Source organism: Mus musculus, chromosome 2 (genome assembly GCF_000001635.26).
Source record: "Mus musculus strain C57BL/6J chromosome 2, GRCm38.p6 C57BL/6J".
Lineage (NCBI taxonomy): Eukaryota > Metazoa > Chordata > Mammalia > Rodentia > Muridae > Mus > Mus musculus.
In genome coordinates this window covers 6,502,307-6,520,564 of record NC_000068.7, presented here as the reverse complement: position 1 = coordinate 6,520,564, position 18,258 = coordinate 6,502,307, and positions in this window count along the sequence as shown.

Here is an 18,258-nt window from a genome sequence, read left to right as displayed (position 1 = left end):
CACTGTGATGTAGTGTCTGTTTTTTTTCCCTGAGATGGGTTTCCTGTAAGCAGCAAAATGTTGGGTCCTGTTTGTGTACCCAGTCTGTTAGTCTATGTCTTCTTATTGGGGAATTGAGTCCATTGATATTAAGAGATATTAAGGAAAAGTAATTGTTTCTTCCTGTCATTTTTGTTGTTAGAGTTAGGATTCTGTTCCTGTGGCTCTCTTCTTTTAGGTTTGTTGAAGGATTACTTTCTTGCTTTTTCTAGAGCGTAGTTTCCGTCCTTGTATTGGTGTTTTTCCGTTGTTATCTTTTGAAGGGCTGGATTCATGGAAAGATAATGTGTGAATGTGGTTTTATCATGGAATACTTTGGTTTCTCCATCTATGGTAATTGAGAGTTTGACTGAGTATAGTAGCCTGGGCTGGCATTTGTGCTCTCTTAGTGTCTGTATAACATCTGTCCAGGCTCTTCTGGCTTTCATAGTCTCTGGTGAGAAGTCTGGAGTAATTCTAATAGGCCTGCCTTTATATGTTACTTGACCTTTTTCCCTTACTGCTTTTAATATTCTGTCTTTATTTAGTGCATTTGTTGTTATGATTATTATGTGTCTGGAGGAATTTCTTTTCTGGTCCAGTGTATTTGGAGTTCTGTAGGCTTCTTGTATGTTCATGGGCATCTCTTTCTTTAGCTTTGGGAAGTTTTCTTCTATAATTTTGTTGAAGATATTTGCTGCCCCCTTAAGTTGAAAATCTTCATTCTCATCTACTCCTATTATCTGTAGGTTTGGTCTTCTCATTGTGTCCTGGATTTCCTGGATGTTTTGAGTAAGGATCTTTTTGCATTTTGCATTTTCTTTGATTGTTGTGTCCATGTTCTCTATGGAATCTTCTGCACCTGAGATTCTCTCTTCCATCTCTTGTATTCTGTTGCTGATGCAACATCTATGGTTCCTGATTTCTTTCCTAGAGTTTCTATCTCCAGAGTTGTCTCCATTTGGGTTTTCTTTATTGTTTCTACTTCCATTTTTAGATCCTGGATGGTTTTGTTCAATTCCATCACCTGTTTGGTAGTATTTTCCTGTAACTCTCTAAGGGATTTTTGTGTTTCCTCTTTAAAGGCTTCTAGCTTTTTACCTGTGTTTTCCTTTATTTTCCTCTTAACGTCCTCCATCATCATCATGAGACGTGACTGTAGATCCATGTCTTGTTTTTCTGGTGTAATGGTGTATCCAGGACTTGCTAAGGTGGGAGAGTTTGGTTCTGATGATGCCAAGTAACCTTGGTTGCTTTTGCTTCTGTTCTTATGATTGCCTCCTGCCATCTGATTATCTCAAGTGCTTGCTGCCCTCAATATATCTGATTGGAGCCTGTCCTTCATATAATCCCAGTTGATTCAGGACTCCTCAGAGTCCAGCTTTCTCTGTGATCCTTTGATTGTGGGCTCCTGTGAACCTGAGATTCTGGGTGTGTCAAAGGTTTTTGCAGTCATGCTTCCTCTGAGATCCTGAAATACTGGTGTGACCCAGCTCCTGTTATCCTGGGATCCTGTTGTCCTAAGATCCTGGGCGTGTTACAGTGCCTGGAAGTGGTGTCTCCTTTGAGGACCATAAAGCTGTCTGGTCAGTGATCCTAAGATCGAGTGGAGAGTTCTCTGGGAACTGTGGGGGTGTCTACTGATTCTGCGCCCAAGATGACCAGGTGCTGGAGCTGACCAGAAGGGACTTGTGCCCCTAGTCAGGCCAGTTTTCTGCTTTCCTTCTGCTGTCTCGGGTCTCGAGAGATTGGATTGGAACAGGTGTTTTCTTCCACACGCCAGTGATACTAAGATTGTGAGGAGAGTCCTCTGGGGACCTTGGGGGTGTCTGCCAACTCCATGCCCTAGGTAACCCGCTTTTTTTTTCTTTTCTCTTTTTTTTTTTTTGTAGAGCATGATTTCAATATTTTCAACTGTTGATACTCAACAAACAGAATAGTTATTTTAAGATATACTTCGTTGTTGTCTCCCTTTTCAATTCTGATTTTATTAATTTGGATACTGTCTCTGTACCTACTGGTTAGTCTGGCTAAGGGTTTATCTGTCTTGTTGATTTTCTCAAAGAACCAGCTCCTGGTTTGGTTGTTTCTTTGTATAGTTTATTTTGTTTCTATTTGGTTGATTTGAGCCCGGAGTTTGATTATTTCCTGCCATCTACTCCTCTTGGGTGAATTTGCTTCTTTTTGCTCTAGAGCTGTCAGGTATGCTGTCAAGCTGCTAGGGTAAGCTCTCTTCAGTGTCTGTCTTTGTCACTAAAGTGTGTTTCCTGTTTGCCTCAAAATGCTGGGTCCTGTTTACATATTGTCTTAGTGGGAGTTTCTATTCCTATACAAACATCATGACCAAGAAGCAAGTTGGGGAGGAAAGGGTTTATTCAGCTTACACCTCCAAATCGCTGTTCATCACTAAAGGAAGTCAGGACTGGAACTCAAGCAGGTGAGGAAGCAGGAGCTGATGCAGAGGCCATGGAGGGATGTTTCTTATTGGTTTGCTTCCCCTGGCTTGCTCAGTCTGCTCTCTTATAAAACCCAAGACTTCCAGCCCAGGGATGGCACCACCCACAAGGGGCCCTCCCCACTTGATCACTAACTGAGAAAATGCCTTACAGCTGGATCTCATGGAGGCATTTCCCCAACTGAAGCTCCTTTCTCTGTGTCAAGTTGACACAAAATCAGCCAGTACACATATCCAGTCTGTTAGTCTATGTGTCTTTTGGGGAGAACTGAGTCCATTGATGTTAAGAGATACTAAGGAAAAGTGATTTTTCCTGTTATTTTGTTGTTAGAGGTAGAATTATGTTTGAGTGGCTATCTTCTTTTGGGTTTGTTGAAAGATTACTTTCTTGCTTTTTCTAGGGTGTAGTTTCCCTCCTTGTGTTGGTGTTTCCCATCTATTATCCTTTGTAGGGCTGGATTTGTGGAAAGATATTGTGTAAATTTGGTTTTGTCATGGAATATCTTGTTTTCTCCATCTATGGTGATTGAGAGTTTTGCTGGGTATACTAGCCTGGGCTGGCATTTGTGTTCTCTTAGGGTCTGTATGACATCTGTCCAGAATATTCTAGCTTTCATAGTCTCTGGTGAGAAGTCTGGTATAATTCTGATATGCCTGCCTTTATATGTTACTTGACCTTTTATCCTTACTGCATTTAATATTCCTTTTTTTCATCTCCATAAACATTTATTAGCATGATTAAAAACATTTTTTGAATAGTAAAAGAAGGATTTTTCTAAACATGAAAGTTATCAATGGTTCTACTTTGTAACCAATATTTGGAATCGAATGTACAGCTTTATTGCCAGTCTTCATTATTAAAAACAATCCATTTATCGGTTCCATGACATCATGACTATTGCTTTGTTTTGTGCATTTCATATTTTGATTATTATGTGACAGGAGGAATGCATTTTTCTGGTCCAGTCTATTTGGAGTTCTGTAGGCTTCTTGTATGTTCATGGGGATCTCTTTCTTTAGTTTAGGGAAGTTTTCTTGTATAAGTTTGTTGGAGATATTTACTGGCCCTTTGAATTGGGAATCTTCACTCTCTTCTATACCTATCATCTTAAGGTTTCGCCTTCTCATTGTGTCCTGGATTTCCTGGATGTTTTGGGTTAGGAGCGTTTTGCTTTTGCATTTACTTTGATTGTCCTATCAATATTTTCTATGGTGTCTTCTGCCCCCAAGAGTCTCTCTTCTATCTCTTCTCTTCTGTTGGTGATGCTTGCATCTATGACTCCTCATCTCTTTCCTAGGTTTTTTAACTCCAGGGCTGTCTCCCTTTGTTATTTCTTTATTGTTTCTATTTCCAGTATTTGATCTTGGATGGTTTTGTTCATGTCCTTCACCTGTTTGATTGTGTTTTCCTGTAATTTTTTAAGGGGTTTTTGTGTTTCCTCTTTAAGGGCTTCTAGCTGTTTACCTATGTTCTCCTGTATTTCTTTACAGGAGTTATTTATGTCCTTCTTAATGTCCTCTATCATCATCATGAGAAGTAATTTTAGGTCTGAGTCTTGCTTTTCCGGTGTGATGGTGTATCCAGGACTTGCTATGGTAGGAGAATTGGGTTCTGATGATGCCAAGTAACCTTGGTTTCTGTTGCTTATGTTTTTTTCGCTTGCCTCCTGCCATATGATTATCTCTGGTGCTACCTTCCCTTCTTATATCTGACTGGAGCCTGTCCTTCCTGTGATCCTGGTTGTGTCAGAACTCCTCAGGGTTCAGCTGTATCTGATCCTATAATTCTGGGATCCTGTGGTCCTGAGATCCTGGGTGTGTCAGAGCTACTGGGAGTCAAGCTGCCTCTGGGACACTGAGATCCTGGTGTGAACAAACTCCTGGGATCCTGTGGACCTGGGTGTGTTAGAGTGCCTGGGAATGGAACTTTATCTGGGTTTTGTGAGGCTTGGTATGGAGTTTGAACCCCTGGTCTGCTCAGGGCACTGGCTCAGACCAAAAGGAACCTGTGCCACTGGTGGGGTGGAGTTCCTGGGTGCCTGGGTCCTGCTGGTCCCAGTTACCTCCAGTGTTGGGGCAGGTGTTGTGTCCTCCTCACCCTGATCCTATCAACTCATGAATTATAAAGACTTTGGAGCCAGTGTCTCTTCCCCAAGAGGGCAGAGCAATTCATGGTCTAGTCTTTCTGTAGAAGAGAGGCAGAAGGGAGCACGTCTTAAGACTCTCTGCCCTGGTTTCCTGGAGCTACCATGACCCATCATCCTTCCCTGATGTCAAACTACTTCAAATTCTGGTGGCTTCTCTTTTCTCTTTGCCTCCATCTGTCACAGAGTTCTTCCCCTGTGTCTTTGTTTAAGGACTTTGTGTCTTTGTGATAAGGACTTATGACACATCTAATCTCATCTTGATCCCTACCTTGGCCAAATCCATAGAAAACCTATCTCCAAGTAAGCTTACCCTGTGAAGTTCTAGGTTAACATAGATTTGGGGTGGGTGAAGAGGCACAATGTTCAGCAAGGAAACAGGCTCAGAGCTAGAATGTCCATCTAAGACCACATGGACCCCACATCAGTCACCAGCATCTCTGCTAATTTATCTCTTTTACATTGTCACTAACTTGTGGTCCTTCCCAGGACAGTGTTCCCAGCTGAGAAATGGCCCAATGTTCTGGCCAGCTGTGGCTCTTGCTCAGGTCTGTGGGTAGGTAGGAAGACAGGAATGTGATGGCCAGAGTGACTGAATATTATATAAATCCAGATCAGAGAAAAAACTCAAAACTATAGGGAGGCTTGCTCAAAAGGCCAGCTTCCCCCATGCTGGCTCAGTGGGATAAAACTTACTGGAAAGCTGTGCTCAGAGAGGTCTGTGTCTTTGTAGAGACAAGAGGTCGAAGAAGGGCATCTTCAAAGGTTTCTCTTCATTTAAACTAACATTGAGCTCAACCCTATGCAGGGCACAGATTCCAGAAAAAGCATGGGGCACTTGGAGCTTTAAAGAGGGCAGTCACCTGGCTGCCTGCCATGCAGATCCCAGCCTGGTGGAGAAGCGAAGGGCTCAGATCCTGGGCTCTGAGACACCACAGACACACAGAGGGAGGCAGACACCGAAGAAGAATTGTGCTCAGAATAACACAAAATGAAGAAAGGGCAATTCTGGCCAGAGGGATCAGGCAAAAGAAAAAAAAAAAAAAGAAAGAAATTGGTCTAGAACTTTTCCCGGGATGAGCACTCAAGGACAGAGGGAATGGCATCTTCCATTTGCTAAGGTGACCAGTGAAGAGCCTCACCTGTGTCAACAGAAATCATGAGAACCTGCCCCATGATCTTTGATGGAAGACTTAAATGCAGCCCTCTGGACTGCAGAGCTGCATTTGTGAGAGCACTGTAGGCCAAGTGAGCCATGTGCCTCAGGGGATGCTCCTGGAGCAAGAATAAGTTTGAGATGTATCCAAACCCCTAATGTCTCATTTGGCCCTGGCAGGAGTAAAGATGGCTTCCTCCCTGTTCTGTGCCTGCATGCCACAGTGCATGGATCCCCAAGACCCTAACCTCCACCACTGCTGAAGTAGTCACATACCCTGGTGGCCAAACTACAGGTATGAGCGCCTGGAACTCCTTCTCATGAAAATGAAACATCCCAGAACCTCAGTACCAACCAATAATGTATACACTCCCTGAAAGCCTGCTCCCCACTCCCCAGGGTTTATAGAGCCCTTACTAAGCCCAAACAAAGAGAACTGTAACCCTGAAGGTGTCTAAGGGAAAGCCAACCACTTCCTGAAAATCCAAGTCTGCTCAGAGGAGCTTTGCTCCCTTCAGTCTGGCCTGGGGCACAACTGTGCCTGAATATCCCGATGGCAGAAACAGAATCAGGTCTGCAGAGTGTGGCTGGAAAAGACGTTCTTGGCCTGGGACTGTGGGAATACTGAGGAAGTTTGAAGTAACCCCGAGCAGTTCAAAGGGAAGGCTACCATCTGGAAGGGCCCAGCAGAAAGCAGGTCACTGAGTGACACCTTGCCCTGGGTAGCGATAGTAACTTCCCACAGGCTCTTCAGAAGACACAGACCAAGGTCTATACGCAGACCGAGGGAAAGACAGAGTTTGTCCAGCAAATTCACAGCCACCAAGGGTCCCACAGACCTCTCCTCTGAGGTGACTCATATTGAGTGGTGTTGGGTCAAGCAACCTGAAAGTCCTTCCTGAGGCTTTTCTTCCGATTTTTTTCCTTCCTAGAACACTTCTATGATCTGATTTTCTGATAGATGTGTGTGTGTGTGTGTGTGTGTGTGTGTGTGTGTGTGTGTGTGTGTGTGTGCACATACACGTGTGTGCATGTGTGTAGAGCCCAGAGGTCAATGTTGAGTGTCTTTCTCGTTAGTGTCCCTGGTTTATTTTTTGTAAGAGTCTCTCCGAGAACCTGGAGTTCACAGATTGAGCTAGTGGGACTGGTCAGCAAGCCTCTGGTTTGCCTGCATGAGGTACTCAGTAATTGCTGCAATGGAAATGACAACCGGTTGCTCTCTTTTACCTCAGTCCCTGTGCATGTGGTTCTGTGTACACAGCTGCTGACCAAGCCTTCCAGGGGACTCAGAGAACTCAGGCTATGAGGACGACCTAGATGGAAGTTCCTCTTGGGATAAGCAGTAGACCCCAGACAGCGAGTGGCAGCGAACGGTCTGTACAGCAGCTAATGGGGCTGCGCATGAGAGGGGAAGAGGAAGACAGGGCGGAGGATTGATAACAAAGGATACCCAAAATGCAAGGGGCCTGCCCCAGCTGGAATAGGTTGAAGTCAGACACAGCATAGGATGCAGGCCAAAAGACTGATGGTCTCTGGCCTTGTAGGAAATTTAACTCTTTCTTCCTGTTCTGTGCGTCATTAAGCACTAAAGAAGCTTAAGTCTTTATTTCTTATTATTTACTTTATAATTTGCTGTGCTTGAATAAGCACTGGAAAACTTAACTCTTACTTAATTCTCTGCCAATTAACATGCACTGTATAGCAGCAGGGAATTCAGTAGGGGATTTATTGCTAAGGCTCCTTTCTGTCTTGCCCAGAAGCCTCGCCTCTCACTGGCCAGGTGAGAGGGCAGCTTGGAGCAATTAATTTTTAGTGTACCAGGAAAAGAAAGCCAGGCTTGTAGAAATAAAAATTTTTACAGAAGCAAATATGCACAGAGATGTACACATGTATACACACAGAGAGACATATTTACATTTTTTGTCTAGTCTAGCTGCCTGTCTCAGCCACTACACAAGCATTCATGCATACTTACATACACACACACACACACACACACACACACACACACACACATACACATAGATATATACAGCCAAAGTCCCCACGAGCAGGTCTCATTGAGCAAATATCAGTGAAGAAATAATTCACTCATTCTAGATAAAAAATAAACTCCAACCTTTATTGCTCAGAGGAAAAAAAAAGGCTTTTACCTTCTTATTCCTGTTAGTAAAAAGGCTTCTAAAGAAAAAGCTCCTAGGTAAAAAGAAGTAATAGCATGGTGAGAAAAAGCCTGCTCTCTCTGTTCTCTCTCCTCACTTTCTCTTCGCTCTCTTCTGCTCGCCGCTTGTCACCCCTCCCAGTTCTTGTACTTTTTTAGGACACACGATCACATGGCATCCTAAGCATCCTTTTTCAAAAGTTCACAGCGAGTTCAAACATAAACTCAAATCATAAATTGAATAAGTTGTTATATGAGTTTCCATTAAGACTGGCTATCTAATTAAACATTCATTAGCTGTCACTAGCTCCACAGGTTCATTAGGAGTTTAAAACAATAATTCTTATGTCTCAAATTAGCATGGTTTTATCAAGAGGCAAATCACCTGCCTTGTGTCCTGTTAGTATTGAAGTTTTATATAATAAATCAGATAATATTTTATATTTTTTGTCCTTACACCTTTAGTTATCAGATAATGCTTAGACAACCAGCCTAAAAGGAATATTTTCCTTGATTATAAATCTGTTTCAAGTCAGCTTTCTATCTCAGTGCAATTAGCCCTGAGACACATGAAGGTTTACAGTGCCCTAATTGCAGCCTGTATTATAATGGGCTCCAAATTTACTTGTATAAATTTAGGAACTATATAGGATCATTATTAGGAATTATGAAACATCTATTTGTCTACACAGCATTACCACAAGAGAGTATATCTGCATTGATCTGCAGAAAATCTGCTTTAGGGTGGGCTAATGGCCAGGGATTATTAATTTGACAGTGACAGAAAAGGCTGATCAGCTGTAAGAAGCAATCCTGAGATGAAGTCTCTTTTGAGCCTTGACTCTTAGAGCTCATCCATCGAAGGCCATGCAAAAATGGTGGGCCAACTTAGGAAAGTCACCTGCTACCCTTTAGCCTATCTGAGGTGACTCCTCCACGGAAAGGCACATTGTAAGGTGGACTTCAGATCACTTCTCACCCTGCATTCACCACTCAGTCCATGAGTCCCTTCTCATCGGCCCCTGAGTGCCCCTCCTGTTGGCTCTGTCATGGTTCAGTTTCCACCCACTGGCACGTCCCTAGCCAGGGCCTGAATGATTTTCTCTGCTCCAGCCTTCCTTTGCATGCTGATGCCTGCCACACACCTGCTGACAATCCCCCACCCCACCGCTGCTATGTCCTTAGCCCGGATAGCTGTTACCTCGGGTACCACACAAGGCTCACTGCACTTCATCATCTCTGAGTCTGTTCAGATGTCACTTTCTCCATGAAAGCACATTCAGCCACTAGTCGAATTTCTCCATGAAGCCTACTGTGATGGTTTGTATATGCTTGGGCCGGGGAGTAGCACTATCAGGAGGTGTGGCCTTGTTGGAGTAGGTGTGTCACTGGGGGTGTGGGCTTCACACCCTCATCCTAGCTGCCTGGAAGCCAGTATTCTGTTAGCAGCCTTCAGATGAAGATGTAGAACTCTCAGCACCTCCAGCACCATGCCTGCCTGGATGCTGCCATGCTCCTGCCTTGATGATAATAGACTGAACCTCTGAACCTATAATCCAACCCCAATTAAACGTTGTCCTTGGTCATGATGTCTGTTCACAGCCATAAAATCCTAACTAGGACACCCACTATAACCAGGCCTTTAGAAATTAAAACCCAGCATTTTCTATCCCCATAAATGAGCAGTGTGCCTCAAGGTGCTGGCAGGCTCAGTCCATCAGCCACCGTCATTCACGTTATGTGAGAGAGATTCTGAGTCTTTTTCTCAAGGGCACCAATCCAACATGAAGGCCCCACCCTCATGACTAATCATCCCCCAAAGGTCCTGTCTCTAAATGCTACTGTCTTTTGCGTTAGGATCTTGTCTTAGGGTTTCTATTCCTGTACAAACATCATGATCAAGAAACAAGTTGGGGAGGAAAGGGTTTATTCAGCTTACACTTCCACATTGCTGTTCATCACCAAAGGAAGTCAGGACTGGATCTCAAGCAGGTCAAAGAGCAGGAGCTGATGCAGAGGCCATGGAGGGATGTTATTTACTGGCTTGCTTCCCTTGGCTTGCTCAGCTTGCTTTCATATAGAACCCAGGACTCCCAGCCCAGGGATGGCACCACCCACAAGGAACCCTTCCCCTTTGATCACTAATTGAGAAAATGCCTTACAGCTGGATCTCATGGAGGCATTTCCTCAACTGAAGCTCCTTTCTCTGTGATAACTCCAGCTTGTGTCAAGTTGACACAAAACTAGCCAGTACAATTGACCCCTTGTCAACTTGACACACAAACACATCACTAGTAAGCCTCAACTCTTACTTTCTTATTCATCCCCAATATCTAAATAACTTTAAAAGTCCCACAGTCTTTACATATTAAAAGTTCGATCCCTTTAAAATGTCCAATATCTTTTAAAATTCAAAGTCTCTTAACTGTGGGCTCCACTAAAATACTCTCTTCCTTCAAGAGGAAAAAATATCAGGACACAGTCACAATCAAAAGCAAAAATCAATCTCTAACCATCCAATGTCTGGGATCCAACTCACGATCTTCTGGGTTCCTCCAAGGGCTTGGGTCACTTCTCCAGCCATGCCCTTTGTAGCACACAGCTTGTCCTCTAGGCTCCAGATGCCTGTACTCCACTGCTGCTGCTGTTCTTGGTGGTCATCTCATGGTACTGGCTTCTCCAAAACATTGCATGACACCTTCAGTCCTGGGCCATTAATTGCAACTGAGGCTGCACCTTCACCAATGGCCTTCTATGGCCTCTCACAGTGCTGAGCCTCAGCTGCTCTGTGTGACCCCTTCATGCCTTCAAAACCAGCACCACCTGGGTAACCCTTAAACATTACCAAGTCCCGCTGCAGCAGGAGTACAACCTTGGCTATCTCTGGAACACAGCCTCTTTGTGCTTTAAGAAAACACTTCCCAGAAGATGTCACCTCAATGGTGCTGGTCTCTTCTTAATCACCACTAATTTTTTAGCTCCAGCTAACCAGCATCAATAGTCTCAGTAATGCAAAGGTTTCACTTTAGTAGTTCTGGTATCTTGTTAATCACAGCTGATTCTTCAGCCCCAGCTAACCAGAACCACAGAATCTTCCAAATCAAAATAGCAATGGCCCTAAAAAGTCTTTAATTTTCCCTCTGAAATTTCACAAGCCAGGCCTCCATCTTCTTCACTGTTTTCAACATTATCTTCCAAGCTCCTACACAACATCCCACAGAGCTCTTAGCACTGAATGGATCTTCTAGCCCAAAGTTCCAAAGTCCTTCCACAGTCCTCCCAAAACATGGTCAGGTTGTCACAGGAACACCCCACTATGCTGGTACCAATTTGTCTTAGTCGGGGTTTCTATTCCTGCACAAACATCATGATCAAGAAACAAGTTGGGGAGGAAAGGGTTTATTCAGCTTACACTTCCACATTGCTGTTCATCACCAAAGGAAGTCAGGACTGGATCTCAAGCAGGTCAAAGAGCAGGAGCTGATGCAGAGGCCATGGAGGGATGTTATTTACTGGCTTGCTTCCCTTGGCTTGCTCAGCTTGCTTTCATATAGAACCCAGGACTCCCAGCCCAGGGATGGCACCACCCACAAGGAACCCTTCCCCTTTGATCACTAATTGAGAAAATGCCTTACAGCTGGATCTCATGGAGGCATTTCCTCAACTGAAGCTCCTTTCTCTGTGATAACTCCAGCTTGTGTCAAGTTGACACAAAACTAGCTAGTACAGATCTTAACATACAAATTTGGAGAGTGTATGGTTTGCATCTGAATTGTCCTTCGCAGACACATGATTTAAGTGTTTGTCTCCCCACTGGAGACACTGTTCCTGGAGGTTGTAGAACCCCTAAGAGATAGTGGGTCGCTAGGGCAGATTTTTGATGGCTATACTCACCTCTAACTTCATCTTAGCTCTCTCTGCTCCCTGGTTTACCATAATGGAGGCAACCTCGACCACAAATTCCCTCTGCCATGAACCCCAACACAGTGGACAAAAACCTGAAACGAGTCAAAATACACTTCTCTTTCCTCAGGTTGCTCCTGTCAGGGGTTTGTGTTATGCAGACGTGAATAACACAAGCTTCTCTGACATTCAGCCACTAGCCATGCTTTATCTGGTAGCCTCACTCCACTGTTCAAAGATTAAGACTTGCTCCTTGTGTTGGATGGAAACTGTAACCAGTGATTCCCAGTCTAAGCTCTTCCTGAGAGTGCTCTAGGTCATGTAATATCACAGTTTTCAGGGGCCTTCGTGACTCACATGTAAGTCATGTACAGAGCCACTGCCTCTTTGAGCCTTGCCTCCAGGCCATGTTCAAACATCCCTCTGTGTCTTCTCACAAAACCTCCATGAGTTAGGACATACCAGGCCAATTTACAGAAAGCAAACAGAGGTTTTAGACAGTCAAGGATGTCTCAAATCCCCAAGGCTGCTCAATGCTTAATATGGAGCCTCCATCAGTCCTTGGGACCCTAGTAGCCCTGCTTGTGCTTTTCTGTCAATACAAACCCTAGACTCCACTGGGATCAGCCATCTTGGTTGGAAACAAGGGACAGACTACTTCAGGGAGGGTACACTTTCTTCATAGAGTATCATGGATTACATGTTTTTTAATTTTAAGGAGAATTTTAATTCATAGCAACCAAAATAAATAAATGGGGCTACAACATGCTAATAAAGTTGGGAATGGAACATCTATGAAGAGAGACACCATTTCTAAGCTCCCTGCCTGGACATGTGGCCTGCCAGGCTCTGCAGAGGTGACAATGCTCGGTGTACCAGATAAGAAAATGGGTTAAGAAAGGGACATCCTGTTGTCTGTGTTTACAGAGAGAGCACGCTTGCACTAGGCCAGGCTTAAAAAACGACCTTCCCAGTCCAGAGCCTGGCCCCCACCCTCACCTGTAGTTAACGTTATCATCTGAGGCTGTATTGTATCTGGAATAAATCTGATTCTGGAATGATTAAAAAAAAACCCACCCAAATAGATTATGACAGCAAAGATATTAGGGTAGAAAGTGACCTTAGGTGTCACCTGGGCTGCCCATGGCTATCAGCCATGTATATGTTAGAGTTAGCCAAGAGCTGTGAACACCCAGGGCCAGCCCTCTTTAGGACAGCTGGTCTAGGGTAGGGCTGAGAATCTGTTTTCTCAAAGCTCCTCACTAAGTGTTTGTAGGGTATGGCCACAGGACTGGTCCAACTGCCTCACTTTAGAGATGAGGAGCCCAACTGTGGGGCTTTAGAAGGATTTTCCTCTATCTGGAGTCATGCAGGGAGCAGACCAGAGAGCACAGCAGGCAGGGCAGTAGAAGCAGGAGGCTGCCTGCTCACAGGTGGGCGGATCAGCAAGCAGTACGGAATGAGCTCTGGTCTCCAGATGGTGGGGCTCGCTTCCCCTTTAATCAGACTCAAACCCAGACTGTGGGATGATGCCACATTCAGGTACCATCCTAGCTTCCTTAGAAACAACCCAAAGTGTACTGCATTAATGCCACAGGCATTTCCTAACCCCACCAAGCTGACCATGGAAATAAACCATCACACTCCAAGGTGCAAAATCCTGTGTGTGACCCTAGATAGACCTCAGATTCATTCAGTCTTGACTCTGTACTTACTGGTTGTGGGTTCCTTGACAAATCAGTGAACGTTTGCGTGATTTGTGTTCTTTCTGTACTAAGTGGGAATCATAGCAACACCAACTGTACATTTGAACTTATTTTGATCGAGTCATCCGAATCACGCCCTTACAGCTGGGAGCTGAATCCCTTGAGGAAATGGATATTAAGAAGAGCCGAAGCACTTGCTCAAGGTCACACAGCACGGTAGGGGCCGGTCTAGAACTGGATCACAGACTGGAGACTCTCATTTAGCCTATGGATTTCCCATAGATGCTGTTTGCCGGAGTACTCACATCCGCAGCATCTCTCAGGCCTGGCTGGCTCATTGTGTTGCTTTTAATGAGCCTGGAAAATCAACCCCTTGTTAGAACTCCTGTGGGGAGTACATGGAAGGGAGGAAACCACTCTCCCTGCAGCCTCCACAGTCAGCTGAGCCCCTGGAAGGAGACTAATGAAAACCATGAATCCTGGGCTGCACCAGGCATCAACAGCTGTGGGGGGTGGGTGGGGGTGAGATGGGTACAGAGGGAGAGGGAGAGAAGAGCTGATTTGCAAATGAGCACGAACTGCTTAGCTGTGGATTTAGTGTCCGAGGAGGGACCATCCGTCACTTTTATGGGAGAGATAATTGCTTAGGATCACCCAGAGCAGCAGACAGAGGCATTGCAGGAAACAGGTTTGGACAGGCCGTAGGGGGATGCCTCGAATCAGCAAGAAACTCCAGACAAAGACCACTGTCAGGTAGAAAGAGCTGACCCAACTGGCAGGAGTCTTTCTTCCTATGGTGTTGGCTCACACTGGTGTCACAGCGGCTCCCTCTGCTCCCTCCTTATAAGACCTAGCAGGTGGAGGACTAGAGGAAATCAATCAAGCCAACAGTACAGAGGTAGCCTGTGGAGTGCCAAAAGAACATGTCCCGAAACAGAAATCAAGACATGGCCATATTCGAGACCTCAGTCACCTTTCCCTTTCTCACTATTATTCATTATTAACTATCGATTAATTTGTTTTACAGCTTCATACAGTCTTATAGCGAATTCTGACTACACACACACACACACACACACACACACACACACACACACACACACACGATCTCTCTTCCTACCCTCCGGCAATCCCTGGCAAAACACCTTTTTAGTTTATGACCCACCCCCCAAATTGGGTTTAGCCCAATCTGGGTGTGGCCATGGGCATGGAAATGTCCCCTCCTGTAGAATTCATCCGTTCAGGAGGGAGGGGCGGGGTCCCATGAGCCCTTCCTCCTCCCGTGATTGGCTATAGACCGGTCTGGTCTTTTGCAGGCCTAGTGCAGGTTGCTCCGATCCTGTGAGTCCATGGCTGTAACGGCTGTGTCAGAGTATGGGGAGAGGGAAAGGGCGCACGTAGTGCGTTTGAGAAGAGGGAATACTGGAGTAGACATTTTTAAGCGAGGATAGGGTGAGGGAATAGGGAAGATGGGAACTCAAGGTGGGAAATAGCTAATTGGCTATGTCTGTCCTACAGAGTTAACCAAGCTCCAACTTTCTGAGTCCCATGGAAAACAGAGAGCAAGGCTCACCCAGGTAGGGCCAGGCGGGGCAGTTAGCAGTTCTAGGTAGGGCTAGCAGCTGCATACGCTGTTCCCTGGGCTTCCCGATAATGCCAGCTTGGAAAATGCCACCCACATTCCCACTCTGTTTCCTAAGGGACTAAGGGCAAGCCAACCATGGCTCTAGGATGTTCCTCTAACCGCAGAGATTTTAGGGAGACCAAGTAGATCGGGCTTGACATACCAGCCTGGGGCACTAAATTCTATCCCACTGGGATCCAGGGAACATTTGAGATTTTTGAGCATGGGGACATCTGGCCAGTTTAAGGATGGATGTAGGTAGGACCAGCAGGGAGGGAGAGTCAGGGACCTGTGTAGCCTCAAGGCAAGAGTTGAGGCCACAGCCCCTGGGAGCCTGCCAATCCAGCCTCTGCATCCTCATTAAGTTTGAAAGCTGGAGCCTACCTCGGGCTCTGTTCTCCTCCAAGTACATTTTAAAAGACTTCAGGGAAGATATATTGCAGACATGTGCATTGGCCCCGGGTAGCAGAAGTAGGGTAGAGTGTCTGTTTGTCGGTCTGGAACCCCTTATCCTCATTCATCAGAGCTGAGAACTTGCCCTTCAAAAATTGACTTTCCCACTAGTAATGCCAGCTGCTTCCAGAGAGCCACCTCTGAAGCCCCATCCACGGTGACAGAGAGTTCCAGACACACAAGAGAGGCAGCTGTGTAGCCATCTCTAAGACTTAACTACCTTCAAATAGTGTCCCCTCACTTAGCACCTTTGCTGTCCTCACAGCCACCTGCAGCTCGGTGTTGTCCCCTGGGGTCTGCCTGGCTGAGCTACAGGCCCTTGTGTCATCATAGGTCAGCTTCCTCTCATGTCCCAAGCAGCTCCACACTAGGTCCTTGACTGGTTTTGCATCCAGCTGAGGACAGCTCATGTCATGGTGGCAGGTTGTAACAGCTCTTGGGTCAGGCCCTATGGCGTTCATTCTTGCTCACTTACACTTAGGTTGTCTGGCAGCAGGGAATGATGCAGAGGCCACCTCAGAGAAGCTATGATCCTTCATCTGTGAAGGCCTAACACAAACCTAGCTGGCTGTTTGCCCCAAAGATGGAGAGGTAAGGCATGAAAAAAAGCTACACTTAGTCTCTGCCAAGTTCCTGTCATGCAGCTTCTCCGATTTTTTAGTCTTAGACCCTAGTCTATAATCCATGGAGTATTACCACCCATATTCTTGATAGGTCTTCCCTCCTCTGTAAAAGCTCTCTGAAAATGCCTTGAAAGACACACCTAGAGGTATGTCTCCTAGGTGACTCAAATCTAATCTGGCTAACGTAGGAAACTGTCCATCACTCACACAGCATAGCAATGTCACATCTGCCTCATCAGTGAGGTGTTCAAGCAGATGATAGTCCCCTGACAGTCTGGGATGTATCAGAAAGTCTTCAGCCTCACCTCCTCGTTCTCCAGGGCTTAAGACCATACCAAAGTGCCAAAAGCCACACAAAGATGCTTGAAGCTTCTTACCTTCTAGTGGCGCCTGGGGTTGCAGGTGGAGCAGAAGAGGGGACCTTGTGGAAAGAGGAATGCTAGGGTTTGAATGTGTTCTCTAAGGGTGACATATTAGACACTCATCAACCCAAGAGTTCTGTGATGTAGGTTCTTTGGGTGGGGAGTAGGTCGTGAATGAAGAGATGGTGTTGTTCTCCAGGAAGTGGGGATCATGTTCCTCACACCAAGATGACCTCAGCCCTGTCTGCCCACCTCACGTGAGGTCTCTTGCCCTTTGGCCTTCTTCCATTGGGTAGAAGAGCAAATTGGCCCTTTCAGACGAAGCCCTTCCACTATGAACTCCCCAGCCTTTAGAATTGCAAAATAGAAAGATATTCCTCTTCATAAAAATTATCCAGCATCGGGAGTTGTGTTGTAATATCATAAAACAGCTAAGGAGAGAGTCAGGCCACATTAGGTGGGAGGAAATGAGATAGCCAGCAAAGCAAAATGCTTCCCAGACAGTATCCTGCCAGCAACCATCCTAAAGGTCTGAGCCTCTGACATGAAACGGGACACAAGGTTCTCAGGCAAGGATTGGGAGTAGGGGAGTATCTACAGTCTGATTTTCTTCTTGTCCCACCCCTAAAGACGTCAAACCTGAAGAGCCTCAGCCCCGAGGTTCTCATGGCTCAGTTCACTCAGGGGGACCATGGATAAGTCAGTGAGCAGCCACAGAGGTACAGTAAGCTCCAACCCCAGCTCCGCTCAACCCAACAAGAGACTCGTCTTCAGATGAGGCTGTGAGCCACTGTCAGTGGCTAATACCACAAGGCAAAGTCAATTGGCCTCTCCCCACTGTTAGATGAAAACACAAGGAGCTAACTTCAGGGTTCTGTGGGATCTCCCACAGTCAGAGATGAGCTCAGCGACTGGGGTCTTCTAACTGTCCTAACCCTTATGACCCCCAGCAACCTAAGTCTCCCAGCTAAGATTCACCTCCTGAAGATTGCACAACCAAGTTCCAAACTCATTTCCTCTGATCCAGCCCATTCACATACCCCTAAGGATCCCACAACTGCCCAAAACAACACTTCAACCAGGAGCAGTGTTCAAACACGTGAAGCTGGATCGGGGCATTTTACACTCAAATCATATTATCTCAGGGTCTTGGGGTCTAGAAGTTCGCAATGAAGTTTTGAGCTGAACTGGTTTTTGGTAAGGGCCACTTCCAGGTGTACAAATGCTATTCTTGATTTCATCTTCATGTGGTGGACAGAGGGGTCATCTCTCCTGTGTCTCTTTTTTATAATATGGGAAGCCACATGTGCTGTTGCAGGGTGGCGCTGGCTACCACTGGCCACCACGCATACATAGGCAGTAAAGTTTTTTTGCCAAGATGAGGTTTTGAGAGTTAACCAATCAGATGAGAGACAAGTTAACCAATCAGATGAGAGAGAAGTTAACCAATCAGATGAGAGAAAAGTTAACCAATCAGATGAGAGAGAAGTTAACCAATCAGATGAGAGAGAAGTTAACCAATCAGATGTAGGCATGCAAATGAGGTGGTAAGCATAACCCATGCATAACCAATCCGGGTGTAAGACACGCCTCTCCTAGGCCTATATAAGCAGCACCAGTTCTGGGCTTGGGGTCTCTTCGCCTCTGCAATCA